The following is a 12,337-nucleotide window of genomic DNA, read 5'->3' on the forward strand; positions in this document are numbered from 1 at the left end:
TCTTGGTATTTTTGAGAGAGGGTCTCCCTGTAGCCCCAGCTGCCCTGGAACTCAGTATGTAGACCAGACTGGCCTTGAACTCACAGAGATCCGCCTGCCTCTGCTTCCCAAGTGCTGGGATTAAAGGCGTGTGCCACCACGACCGGCTAAAGACATTTATTTTTATAACACGTGTGTTTTGCCTGCATGTATGTATGTTCACCATGTGAATGCATGGTGCCCTTGGAGGCCAGATAAGGATGTCAGAGTCCATGGAACAGGAGTTAGAGCCACTTGTAAGCCACCATGTAGGTGCTAAGAACTGAACCTGGGTCTTCTGCAAGTGCAGCAGCTGCTCTTAACTGCTGAGCCATCTCCAGCCCCCTGCCTCTACTTCTTGAGTGTTGGATTGCAGGCATGCCCTACCATGGCCAACTTTGATTTTTATGCCAGTATTTCGCTCCATCAGCCTTTCCATTTTATTTTGGTTAAGTGCTTGCTGCACAAGAACAGTTGCACCCACTCAGAGACTGTTCCTTCCCATTCAGTGGCTGAGCAGTGCTTGCTGCAGACCAGGTCTCCCTCATTGGCTAGATGCCAGTCTTCAGTCAGAGCTGCTGGACAGGCAGAGCGCACCTGTTCACCTGCAGACTTGTCTACCATCTCGGGCTGAGCAGCAGGGAATTCGGGGGTTGGTGTGGTCCACTCGCCCTGAAAGTCTTCCCTGGTCACAGTCTTTCGATAGCATCTGGCTCTTCCTTTCCAATCTTTTCGGTACTCTGAAGATACTGAAGATGGAGACCAGGCATGACCTCCCACCAGCTCACTTGAAATGGTGCTGCTCACCTGCAGAACTTCCCTGACCAGTGTCCATTACATCAGAGATGATGTGAGTGAGCTCCCTGGTTGTCTCTCGCATGGTTTGACAATGTCCATGTAACGCAGAAGACAGCATGTTACACAGAGCAGTGGTAGGCAGGTTCACTCAAGATGTTCGGTGAGAGGCTGGTGATTAGCACTGGATTAGTCACCCACCAGCAGATGTGTCTCCCAGAAGGCTGCCTGTATCTCGTGAGAGATGGTCCCGGAAGCAAAGACACCTGCAGTTGGAGCGGCTTCAGTGGCAGCAGCAATCTTCAGCCCAGCCCACTGGCCAGTGTTTGTGGGTGATGACACTGCCATCAGCAGGGTTCTCAATGGCAACAATGGCTTGAGCTGCCAAGAGACCCTTTCCCAGGTTCTCTTCAGATTCATGATGTAGATGCCGCCCTTCTGTGCATGGGCTGGTCCATCTGGTAATCCAGGTCAACACCATCTGAGTTCCTGTTGCAAGGATGTGAGGACATCTTCCTCTTCCATTTGCTCAGCACATCAAGGGCTCTAGGAACTGCGTGAACGTGTCCCTTTAAAGTCAGCATGAAAATAAAAAACAAAGCATATATAAGCCCTCCCAGGTAGTGTCAATAGGCTGGACTCTGTAATTCCTATACTTCTTTGGACTTTTGGTCTTTCATATAAAAAGGTGATGGGCTGGTGAGATGACATAGAGGCTAAAGACATTTGCTTCCAAGTATCCTTATCTACATAGACACAGACACATACACAGACACACACAGAGACACACACAAATCAGTGAAGAACAGCTGATGTCTGGGCTCCTGTCTACTAGAATTTGATGATTTCAGGTGACAGGATAAACAGCTTGCCAGCAAGGGGACAGTCGAGTGATGTGTATCTTGGTCTGTCCTTTTTTCTTACAGTTGCTACTACTACAACTCTATTTTGAACCTAACGCTTTACCAGCACTTACATACATTAGATGTCTAGGATAATTAAGAGTAAGGTAGCTGGGCCTGGTGGCACACACTTATAATTATAGCACTCAGGAGGCTGAGGTTAGGATGATCATAAGTTCAAGGGTAGCCTGAGCTACACAGTGAGACTAGGTCTAAAAACAAACACCACCACCACTTCCCCTTCCCTTCTTCGCCCCCCCCAAAAAAACCAAAGAAGCAAAATGAAGAGTTAGACAGGGTGGAGTGTTCAGTGTTGTCAGAGAGACTCCTTTTGTACAACTGGAATAGAATCTAATATTTATTTATTTACTTATTTGTTTGTTTGCCCATTTGTTTGTTGTCCTTTTTTGAGACACGGTTTCCCTGTAGCCCCAGTTGTCCTAGAACTCACTATGTAGACCAGTCTGGCCTCACTCTCATAGAGATCCACCTGCCTCTGTCTCCTGAGTGCTGGGATTAAAGGTGTATACCACCACACCCAACAAATACCTAATGGTTATAATGATTTATTTTTTAATTTTTATTTATTTATTTATTTATTTTTATATGTATGTGTGTATTGCCTGCATGTGCATAAGAGTACCCATGTCATGCAGTGCCTGTAGAGGACAGAAGAGGCTGTCAGATCCCCTGGAACTGGAGTTACCGACAGTTGTTAGCTGCCATGTGGGTGCTGGGATTCAAACCCGGGTCTTCTGCAAGAACAGCCAGTGTTCTTAACCACTAAGCCATCTCTTCAGCCCTAGTTATAATGATTTAACATAACCAGCAATTAGTGAGCAACTGTGGTGTGCTAATCACTGTGTTAGGTGTTAAGTCATTATGAGAAAGTCTTTTCTATGTTTTAGAACATAGAAACTAAATTAAATCTTTTCATGTAAGTAATTTTTTAAAACTCTTTTTTGAGACTTGGTCTTCCTGTAGGCTCAGCTGGCCTGGAACTCACTATGTAGACCAGGCTGGCCTTGAACTCCCAGAGATCTGCCTGCCTCTGCTTCCCAAGTGCTGGGATTAAAGGAGTGCACCACCACGCCCAACTTCTCATGTAAGTAAATGCAACAGATGATTTCATGCAAGTGCCCAAAGACATTTGTTTTGAGACGCTTGCTTCTATATGTTTTTTTTTAATTTTTATTTATTATTTTATATATAGTCATTGCCTGTACCCATGTTGTACAATGCCCTCGGAGGTCAGAAGAGGGTGTTGGGTCCGCTGGAACTGGAGTTAGGGATGGATGTTAGCCATCACGTGGGTGCTGGGAACCAAACCTGGGTCCTCGGCAAGAGCAGGCAGTGCAGTACAGAGCTGAGCCATCTCTCCAGTCCCTATGTATTGTTTATAATAATAAAACACTGGAAATGACCTCAGCATCCATCAGTAGAATCTGAGGGACCTGTGAGACCAGCATGAAAAGACAGCGAGGGTGTAGTACTAGACTACAGAAAGTTATACGCTCTTCCTTGCTGACATGTATACCTAAGTGTGTGTTCATGCTGCCTGAAGACATGTACAACAAACTGTGCATAAAGGCAAGATATGGGCATCTTTTTCTATGTTTTTATGATGTTCAATTAAAAATAGATACATGATAGAGAAAGCTAAATACAAACTAAACATGATAGCGTATAACAAAACACAAGAAGTGTAATGGTTTTATTATTATGTATATGAGTGTATTGCCTGCATGTGTGTAAGTGCACCTGTGTCATGCAATGCCTATGGAGGTCAGAAGAGGGACTTGGATTCCCCTGGAACTGGAGTTATGGACAGCTGTTAGCCGCTATGTGGGTGCTAGGAACCAAACTCGGGTCCAACCAGTGCTCTTAACCGCTGAGTGGTCTCCAGTCCCTGAAATAAAGTTTTAGTGGTATTTTCTCGGGGGAAGTATTGAAATTTTATCTAAAATAACCCGTTTTCCAAGAACTTGCTGTGGGTATCTCCACCTGTGGTTTGCAAACTGCACAGCGCCTTGCTGTGAACTCTCACTCAGTTTCCCTGCTTGGACTTGAGCTTTGTTAAACTTTCCACCTGGTGCAGGACCTCAGCACGCTCATGTATGCTGAGAGAAAATCAGTGCCTTTCTGTTTACTTTTCTGAGGAACCTAGAAGGTCACCTCTAAAAATAATCTTGCTGGGTGTCAGAGCTTCTGGGACACAGAGGCTCATGCCTCACATGCTTTCTGTAGCTAGTGCCCTAAGCCAGGCATATCCAGTTCCCCGGAGGACCCAGATCAGAGGAGAGGCAAGCAGCTGCCAGCTACGCTGTCCAGCCACTGGGATCATTTAATAATGGATACAAATGAACCTCTTTAAAATGGTGTGAACCTTTTCTTGTGGCTACCTCTGTAAGTGATACTGAATTTTAAATGTTATTGGCTGCTTGTTATCTTTTCTTTTTTGACTGCAAAGGATATACAGAGGTTTTTAGGGTACCTAATCAGCCTCTATGTCCTTTGCAAGGGCCCCTGAGGCTCTTGTGAATGGGTGGGCCTGAGGAAATGCACTTGTAGCTGAGGAATACCCTCTGTCTGCCCCTGACTTCCACCCCCTCACATGATTGAACCTCCTATTATACGATGCTAGGCTGGAACTACCTGTGGGAGACCTTGAAATCTAGAAAGGAGACTGAAGGAAACAGGAAGAAGATCCTTGCTCCACATGGTGCAGTGGTGCACTCCTGTGTGTCTAACACTGGAGTAGAGCTGGAGGATCGGAAGTTCATTGAAATCATCCTCTGTCACAGTAAGCTCAAGGCCAGCCTGGGCTACATGAAACCCTGTTTTGAAAAAAACCAAAAAAGAAAAGATGACCAGTTCTCTGCTTTAACAAAATTAACCTTGGGTTAGGGATGTAGCTCAGTGGTAGAGCACTTGCCTAGCATGTGCAACGCCCTCTATTTAATCTCCCTCACTGGAAGCCTTATAGACGGCTTGGGCCTTGGAAGCCATAGAAGATCCATTTTTCAAAAATGTTTTCATTTTTATTTTATGTGTATGAGTATGCCTTCATGCATGTAAGTGCACTGGTGTCATGCAATGCCCCTGTAGGCCAGAAGAAGGCATCAGATCCTCTGGAATGGAGTTATGGACAGTTGTTACCTGCCATGTAGGTGCTGGGAACTGAACCAGGGTCCTCTGCAAGAGCAGCCAGTGCTCTTAACTGCTGAGTCATCTCTCCAGCCCCAAAGATTCATGCTTGAAAAACTAGGAGGAGAAGGGGAAAGCAGGCGTGGTGAATGCTGCAAAGAGGAAGAGGAGAAAGTGCCATGGGCTGGACATGATGAGGCACCTGAAGCCCCCAGAGACAGTGTTGATTGTTGTTTTATGTGGTTAGTCGTTTGTTCAGGTCAGAAACAAAGAGGAGGGGCCATGTGGGACTTCGAGTGCCAGAATCATCTGAACTGATGAGAAGGGAGGAAAAATGGAAGACAGCTACAGCAAAGCCGCCCAGAATGTGTACATGTAAGAATTATCAAAAAACTTTTTTGATACAAAGTCTTACTGTGTAGCGCTGGCTGGCCTGGAACTCACTATGTAGATCAAACTGGTCTCAGACTCAACAGAGATCTACCTGCCTATGACTCTTGAGTGCTGGGATTAAAAGTGTTGGCCACAACACCCAGCTGTTACTGTTTTCATATATTTATTTTTTTTTATGTGTATTAGTGTTTGCCTGCCTATATGTAAGTGTATGATGTAGGTGCAATGCCCCAAGGAGGTCAGAAGAGGGCATCAGATCCCCTGGAACTGGAGTACAAACAATTATTAGCTGCCATGTGTGCGCTGGGAGCTGAACCCAAGTCTGATGCAAGAGCAGCCAGTGCTCTTACCTGCTGAGCCATGTCTCCAGCCCTTTATTTTATTTTAATTTATGTGTATGTGTGTTTCTGTGTGTATGTGCCTTTGGAGGCCAGAAGAAAGTATTGGATACCCTGGAGCTGGAGTTACTGGTGGTTGTAAGATACCTGACATCATTACTGGGAACCAAATTCCACTGCTGAGCTATCTTTCCAGCCTGGAGGTTGTTTTTTGTTTGTTTGTTTGTTTTTAAGTATTTATTTACTTTGTAAATATTTATTTATGTTATTTATTTCTTTTACGTATTTATTTTGTTTTATACCTGAGTACATACATGTAGGTGTACCACATGTATGCAGGAGCCTGCAGAGGTCAGAAGAGAGTGTTGGATCCCTTGCAATTGGAATTACAGGCAGTTTTGAGCTGTCTTGTAGGTGCTAGAAACTGAACTAAACACAAGTTATCTCTATAAGACCTTGCTTATAGAATAAAGTAGCTTCAGTTTTTTTACATGTAAACTGGGGAACATAATGCAGAGAAACTGGACTCATCGTTGGTAGAGAACTAAATGAACTTACAAACATAAAGTGCTAAAGCCATTATTTTAAACACCATAAATCTTCAGCTCAGTCTGCATTAATATAAGGTTGGTGTCAGGTACTTCTGTGTGTCAGAACCTTTGTGATCACATGTGCTAGACAACTGATTTCAGCTAGCATATACTTGGATCATAACAGACAGTCTTATTTGTTGATCAGAGACCATGGCCCTTATGATGGTGGCTCTTCTTTTTTTTGCCTCTTGTTCCTGGATATGAATGATCCCAAGTGTCCATTGGAAGCCATAGCTCATAGTCTACTGAGTCCACTGGCAAGAGTGCATTAGTGTTGCTGGAGTGGGACCTGGAGTCCTTCGGTGGTTCATTGGGAGTGATGATAAATGGGTCTACTCCTTCCACTTCATTCCTAGGCACACGTTTTCTTCCTGCTGAGGACAGAACACCATACAGAGTTCTCTGATTCAGTACATAAACTGTATGCCGGGGAGCCTCCAAGATAACATTTCAGCTATGTCCCTAGTGGGTCATTCTATGACTCTGTCGGGTTTCAATATATGAACTTAGGGGGAACATAACTCTTGATTCAACGTAACTATTGTAGCTGGGTCCTCTGGCCAAAAGCTATGTGGTATGAGATTTCATGCTAAGATGAAACACTCTACATGCTCCTGGTAATGGCTGTGGCTCTATGAACAGGAAAAACACGCCTATACTCAAATCTCTGTTCATCAAATGAAACTCTGTCTCTTCTAGACAAGAAGGGAGCCAATTTATCAACTTTCAGTGGGTTTCTTCAAGGAATAGAATCACAGTGAGATTGAGCATTGCTCTCTGTTGCCAATAGGCTGGACATTTAGAAGCAGCAATAGTAAGGTCACATTTGACAAGGGGGAGGCCATGCCTTTTGGTCCATACCTACCCTCTGTCTTTGCCACCATGGCTACTCCATTCATGTGTCCATTGTTCCAGTTCCAGTGACAAAGCTTGAGCTACATGTCAAGTTCCCATTTGTAAAACAGATTTGAATTTTCCTCTCCTCCTTCAGCTGGTTACCCTGGATGTCCCCTATGGACATAGACTTGAATAGAGGGAGGAGAACTAGTGATCTTATGAGGTCCAGCACGTGCCCCAGTCAAGTTATGCTGGGATTTAGCCCCTATTATTGGCCTTGAAGTCATGAGAGGAGGTGGGCGCAGGTCCTAAGTAGGGCCCCTTTTGATGGGTGCTGAGACTTCTACAATATCTTGCTGCACAAGGTGGAGTGGGCAGATTCTGGGGTACAGGGAATCTGTGGAGATAATGTTTTTGAGGGTACCCACCAGGATTTTCTCATTCTGGTTTCAAGACCCCAGACTATCTCTGTCAGGCATAATAGATCTATGTTGGCTTAGCATTCAGCCATTTAGGACTCTGATCCTCTCAGATCTTAAGTTTGCCCCTTGGCTGTGCTGGCTCTTCCACATGATAAGCTACCAAAGAGACCTGGCTCCCACACTTAGCTGAGAATGTTAACTGCCCTCCATTTCTAATAGTTCTTCCATAAGATCTCAATCTGAAATTTTAATAAATAGCCATTTCCATTGTCCTCAGACATGTGATTCCCCCTTCCCCTGATGTCATGCTTTTCGAAGGTTTGAATCATCTCACTGTGAGCCATCATCTCCACTGGGACGCTACTCAAGTCACTATGGGTGATATGTTTGGCAGCTGGGTTAGCACTGGTAGCTGAGACTATCTCTGCCCACATTTTGCTTGGGATAGGGTTCTGCTTGTCAGCTAGGAGGTGTGTAGTTTAGTTTCCAAACTGTGCTTACTGTTATAGACCATCACACTACCAGGGAAACCAAATAGGAGTTGCCAGGGAAAGTCTGGAGGTCATCATACCTGTGAAAAGGGAAGAAAAGGGAAGCTGAGTAAAGGAGACTCAGAAAGCGGCGTGTGCCCCTCTGAGATAATCTTCGCCAGCTCCTAGAGGGGGCGGTGCTGCCAGAAATGTCCCATCCCATCCCACAAACTGTGCTCAGTCATTGGCTGGGAGCTTTGTGGGAAGAAGACAGGCGTAGTGTGCAGTGGCTAGACAAAGGCAGAAGAGCGATTCTGGGGTTTTGGTAATGACCTGTTTTTATTTTTACTTATTATATATATTTTTTAAAAAGTTTCATGACTTTTGTGAGACTTTTAGATATAGAATAAAAGTTTTATTTCATCATTAGTTATTTTGTGAAGGGTATTTGTTTAGAAATTACTTAAACATTTTAGTTTGCCATACATTTACATTAAAAGAAACTGGTTATAAAATGTGCCTCTAAATGAAGTCAGTTGTGGTTTACATTCTGTTGTGAGAAGATCCTCCTTCCCTTCTGGCCCCACCCAGTTCATAATCTGACTGGAATCTTTACTATCACATGTCTTACACTGCACACTGTTCTGGGCCTTTATCTGTAATCAAAATCCATCACCTTGTTCCAAAGGTACAAGTTCATAAACTCTCCTGAAGGACAGAGTCTCAGCTCAGGCCTGTCATGTGTTGACAGATTTCTACTTAGAGTTGTGCTGTTCATGTTTACGATGAGCACTGCTGAAAGCCACATTCCACAAGATGTCAAAATTGGCCTGCCTGTCGGGTTTGGGATACTCGATAGATACGAATCCTTGTCTAACATGAGCTGATTGGTCAGAACCTTTATGTTTTACAATCTATGGTTCCATTCCTCTCAATGTCCAGAAAAATATTCGAGTTTGAGTCATCCCTCCACATAATCTCAGGGTTCCATGGCTGGATAGCTATTTCCACACCCAAGATTTCTTCCAATTGCTCTCACGTTCAGTTAATGTGGATTCCTGTCATCTTTGGGTAGACATTTCTACAGTTGTTGATTAAAAATTGTTTTTTTCCTCCAGGTTCCAGTTTCCATCACTGTGTAGACGCCCTTGATCCTGGAACACTCATGAGATCAGCCCTTGATCCTAGAACACTCATGAAACAAGCCCTTGATCCTAGGAACATTCTAGAGACCAGCCCTTGATCTTAGGAACATTCATGTGACCAGGGCTTGAAAGATTAGTAAAGCGCCAGGAGCAGTAAGTTTTTTTCTAGACTGAAAGTCACCTCCATTGAGTGTTCTGGCTCCACAGGCAATCCAGGGTTGATTGAACACTAGGATGGTACCTCCTCCACCTTTGGAACTGGTAAGAAGTCTTGAAATACAGAGCCTGAGGTAATGGTCAAAATAGGAGTCCTTTATTAGGCTGAAGTCAGAGAGGAGACTAGTGCCCTAAAGAACTTTTGACCCTGAAGAGAGGCAGAGTGGAGTTATAAAACTGAAAACTACAATTACATCATGCCCAGGGGCAGAGCCAATAACCATAGTTACATCAGATCATCATAGTTACATCAGATCGGGGGCAGGTCAGTTAACAAAGAAGCTTTCAGTTAGCAAAAAGTTTCATTTAGGAAAAACAAGTTTCTCAGAATTGCAAACAGTGGACTCCAGGGAGATGCAGGTATAGCTGGGAGGGAGGACATGCTACCTGGCTAATTGTAAGTGTTCCAGTATTGTGGAAACAATGCACTCCCTGAATCTGCAGATGCAGCCTTCATAGAACCAGTTCTGGTTGACTGGCTGCAGTTGCAGTTGGGGGGGGTTGGTGTTCAGCTAAGTAGAAATACAGGCTAAAGCAAAAGTCAGCTAAAACAAAATGGAGGCAGCTTTGGTATTTCAGGTCCCAGATATGAATTTTGATAGTCTAGGCCTGCTACAAAACCAAGACTATTTGGAGTTCACCTTCATTTAAGTGACAGAGGAAAGAGCCTCCACAAGATGAGTGTCTGTGGGCCAGCAAACAGTGTGATTATGTCTTCCAGGTTTCCATCTCTTTTCCTTTCTCTATTCCTTCCCTTTCCCTTCCTCCCTCCCTGCCTCCCTTTCTTCTCTTTCTCCCTCCTTCCCTCCCCTCTCTCTTTCATACAGGGTCTCCTGTAGCCCAGGCTGGCCTGAAACTTACTATTTAGTCAGAGTGGCCTTAAACTCCTGATCCTCTTGCTTTCTCCTTCCAAGTGCTGGTATTACAGGTACTGAACACATCTGGTTTATACAGTGCTACAGATTGAACCCAGGGCTTTATGAATGCTAGGTAGGCACTCTACCAGTTAAGCTATATCTCCAGCCCTCCACATCTTTTTATCAATAATCTACTAACTCCTGTCTAATCACATAGGTTTGGGGATCACAAACACAGGGAAAATGTTTGTTTGAGTGGCTCTCTTAATCTAACTGTATGATCTTTTTGAATTCATTACAGTAAAGTGATTTTTGACTGGGTGTGGTTGTGCTCGCCTTTAATCCCAGGACTTGGGAGGCAGAAGCAGGTAGATCTCTGTGAGTTCAAGCCCAGCCTGGTCTACATAGTGAGTTCTAGGCCAGTTGGGAATACAGGGAGACCCTATCTCAAAAAGACAAAAAAAAAAGTGATTTTTATAATTAAAAATCCTGTATTTCATGGTCAAGCATGGTTGTGCATGCCTTTAATCCAAGTACTTGAGAGGCAGAGGCAGATGTCTGTGAGATCAAGGTCAGCCTGATCAACACAGCCAGTTCCAGGCAAACTGGGGCTACAGGGAGACCTAGGCTCAATGAACAAAAGCAAAACAAAATCCTATATTTCTCTGTTAATATTCCAAACCTGTCTTGGGTCCCAGGAGTATTAAGTGGAGCCCCCTTTGGCTTTCAGTCTGGGAAGAGTTGGTTAAAAGCACCAGGATAGAGGTGCACCCCTGAGAGACCATGAGCTCTCAATGGGCAGCTCTGTCCACCAGACACTCAGAGATGTCCTTTTCCTGGTCACAGCCAACTGCTCCATAGAAAGGGCTGCAGAGAGCCCTGTGGTGCCCACACCAATTATTACTACATCCACTCCGCACATTTCTCTATTTCTCCCCTTCTCATTGCTTCTCCTTATCTGAGAGATTAAAGAGGACAATGAGTAGCAATCCAAAGCCAAAAGAAGTCAAAGATCATCTTGTAGCACATAGCAGTAGATAATTTTTCTTAATTTTAAAATTACATTTATTTAATTGTGGTGGTACTGGCACATTCGTACCAACACGCGCAGTGGAGATCAGAGGACGACTTGTAGGAGTTAGTTTTTGTTCATCATGTGGGTCCCTGAGATCGAATTCAAGTCATCAGGTTTGGTGGCAAGCACCTTTACCAGCTGAATCATTTTTCCATATCTGAGGTTTTTAAAATTTCTGAAGGCATGGAAGCACTGATATGTCAGGCAGGGCAGTTTGGCTAGTGGCACCAACATGTTCAAAGTACCCAGGGCCCTCTTGGTTAGATACAATAGGAAGAGGGCCTGTTTGTGGCTCTCCTGGGTATTAGGCTATGTTGCCTGCCTGTTTCTTTTGATCAACCAATTATCTCACCAGCCAACCAAGCCACAGAGGAAGAGGCATGTCTGATCTATTTCTTAACATGGGCTTCAAATGTGTGTTCATTTTACATTTTTAAAATCAAGTTCTCTTTTGGTTTGCGAACTTTCATATCTCTAAGATATATTTCAATTTTTTTTTTTCGGTCTTTTGAGACAAGGTCTCCCTGTAAGCCCCAGCTGTCCTGGAACTCACTATGTAGACCAGGCTGTCCTTGAACTCACAGAGATCCACCTGCCTCTGCCTCCCAAGTGCTGGGACTACAGGCATGTGCCACCACGCCCGGCCAGATATATTTCAATTTTTAAAAGAATATTTATAGGCCTCTACCTTTGGATATGGTGCCCTCTTCTGACCTCCATGGGCATTGCATGACAGGGGTGCACTTACTCACATGCAGGCAATTCACTCTCACACCTAAAATACTACTAATAAATAAAATATTAAAAATAAATAAATAAAAATATGGAACACTTCACAAATTTCCATGTCATCCTTGTGCAGGGGCCATGTGAATCTGCTCTGCTTTGCTACAATTTTAGTATATGTGCTGTGAAAGTAAGCACTAAAAGCATGTTTTTATTTCTAAAATTATTGAGCATTTTGCACAAAATGTGAATAAACGTTATCTTTAAGCAGTATATTAAAATGATCACTACTTCCTTTATCCTTTTGTCCCTCTTTTTGTGGTACTGGGGACTGAACACAGGGGTATTCCTAACCTAGGTAAATGCTCTACCACCACTGAGCTCCATCTCCAGCTCTTTCATA

The 12,337-nt window shown here is 44.0% G+C and overlaps 1 non-coding gene and 3 pseudogenes across 1 annotated transcript; all 4 read right to left on the reverse strand.

The window, feature by feature from the left end:
• The window catches only part of LOC115072284, a 3,019-nt pseudogene extending 2,611 nt beyond the window's left edge, over window positions 1–408 (reverse strand).
• A 36-nt stretch (window positions 409–444) lies between these two features.
• Window positions 445–1,325, reverse strand: LOC115072285 (annotated as a pseudogene).
• Window positions 1,326–8,403: 7,078 nt separating this feature from the next.
• LOC115072286 lies at window positions 8,404–11,442 on the reverse strand (annotated as a pseudogene).
• A 583-nt stretch (window positions 11,443–12,025) lies between these two features.
• Window positions 12,026–12,132, reverse strand: LOC115072289. The gene has a single exon (XR_003851334.1). It is a non-coding gene; the product is annotated as a U6 spliceosomal RNA (small nuclear RNA).
• Between the last annotated feature and the right edge of the window lie 205 nt (window positions 12,133–12,337).

This window comes from Nannospalax galili, unplaced genomic scaffold (assembly GCF_000622305.1).
Source record: "Nannospalax galili isolate Female #2095 unplaced genomic scaffold, S.galili_v1.0 scaffold682, whole genome shotgun sequence".
In the NCBI taxonomy this organism is placed as follows: domain Eukaryota; kingdom Metazoa; phylum Chordata; class Mammalia; order Rodentia; family Spalacidae; genus Nannospalax; species Nannospalax galili.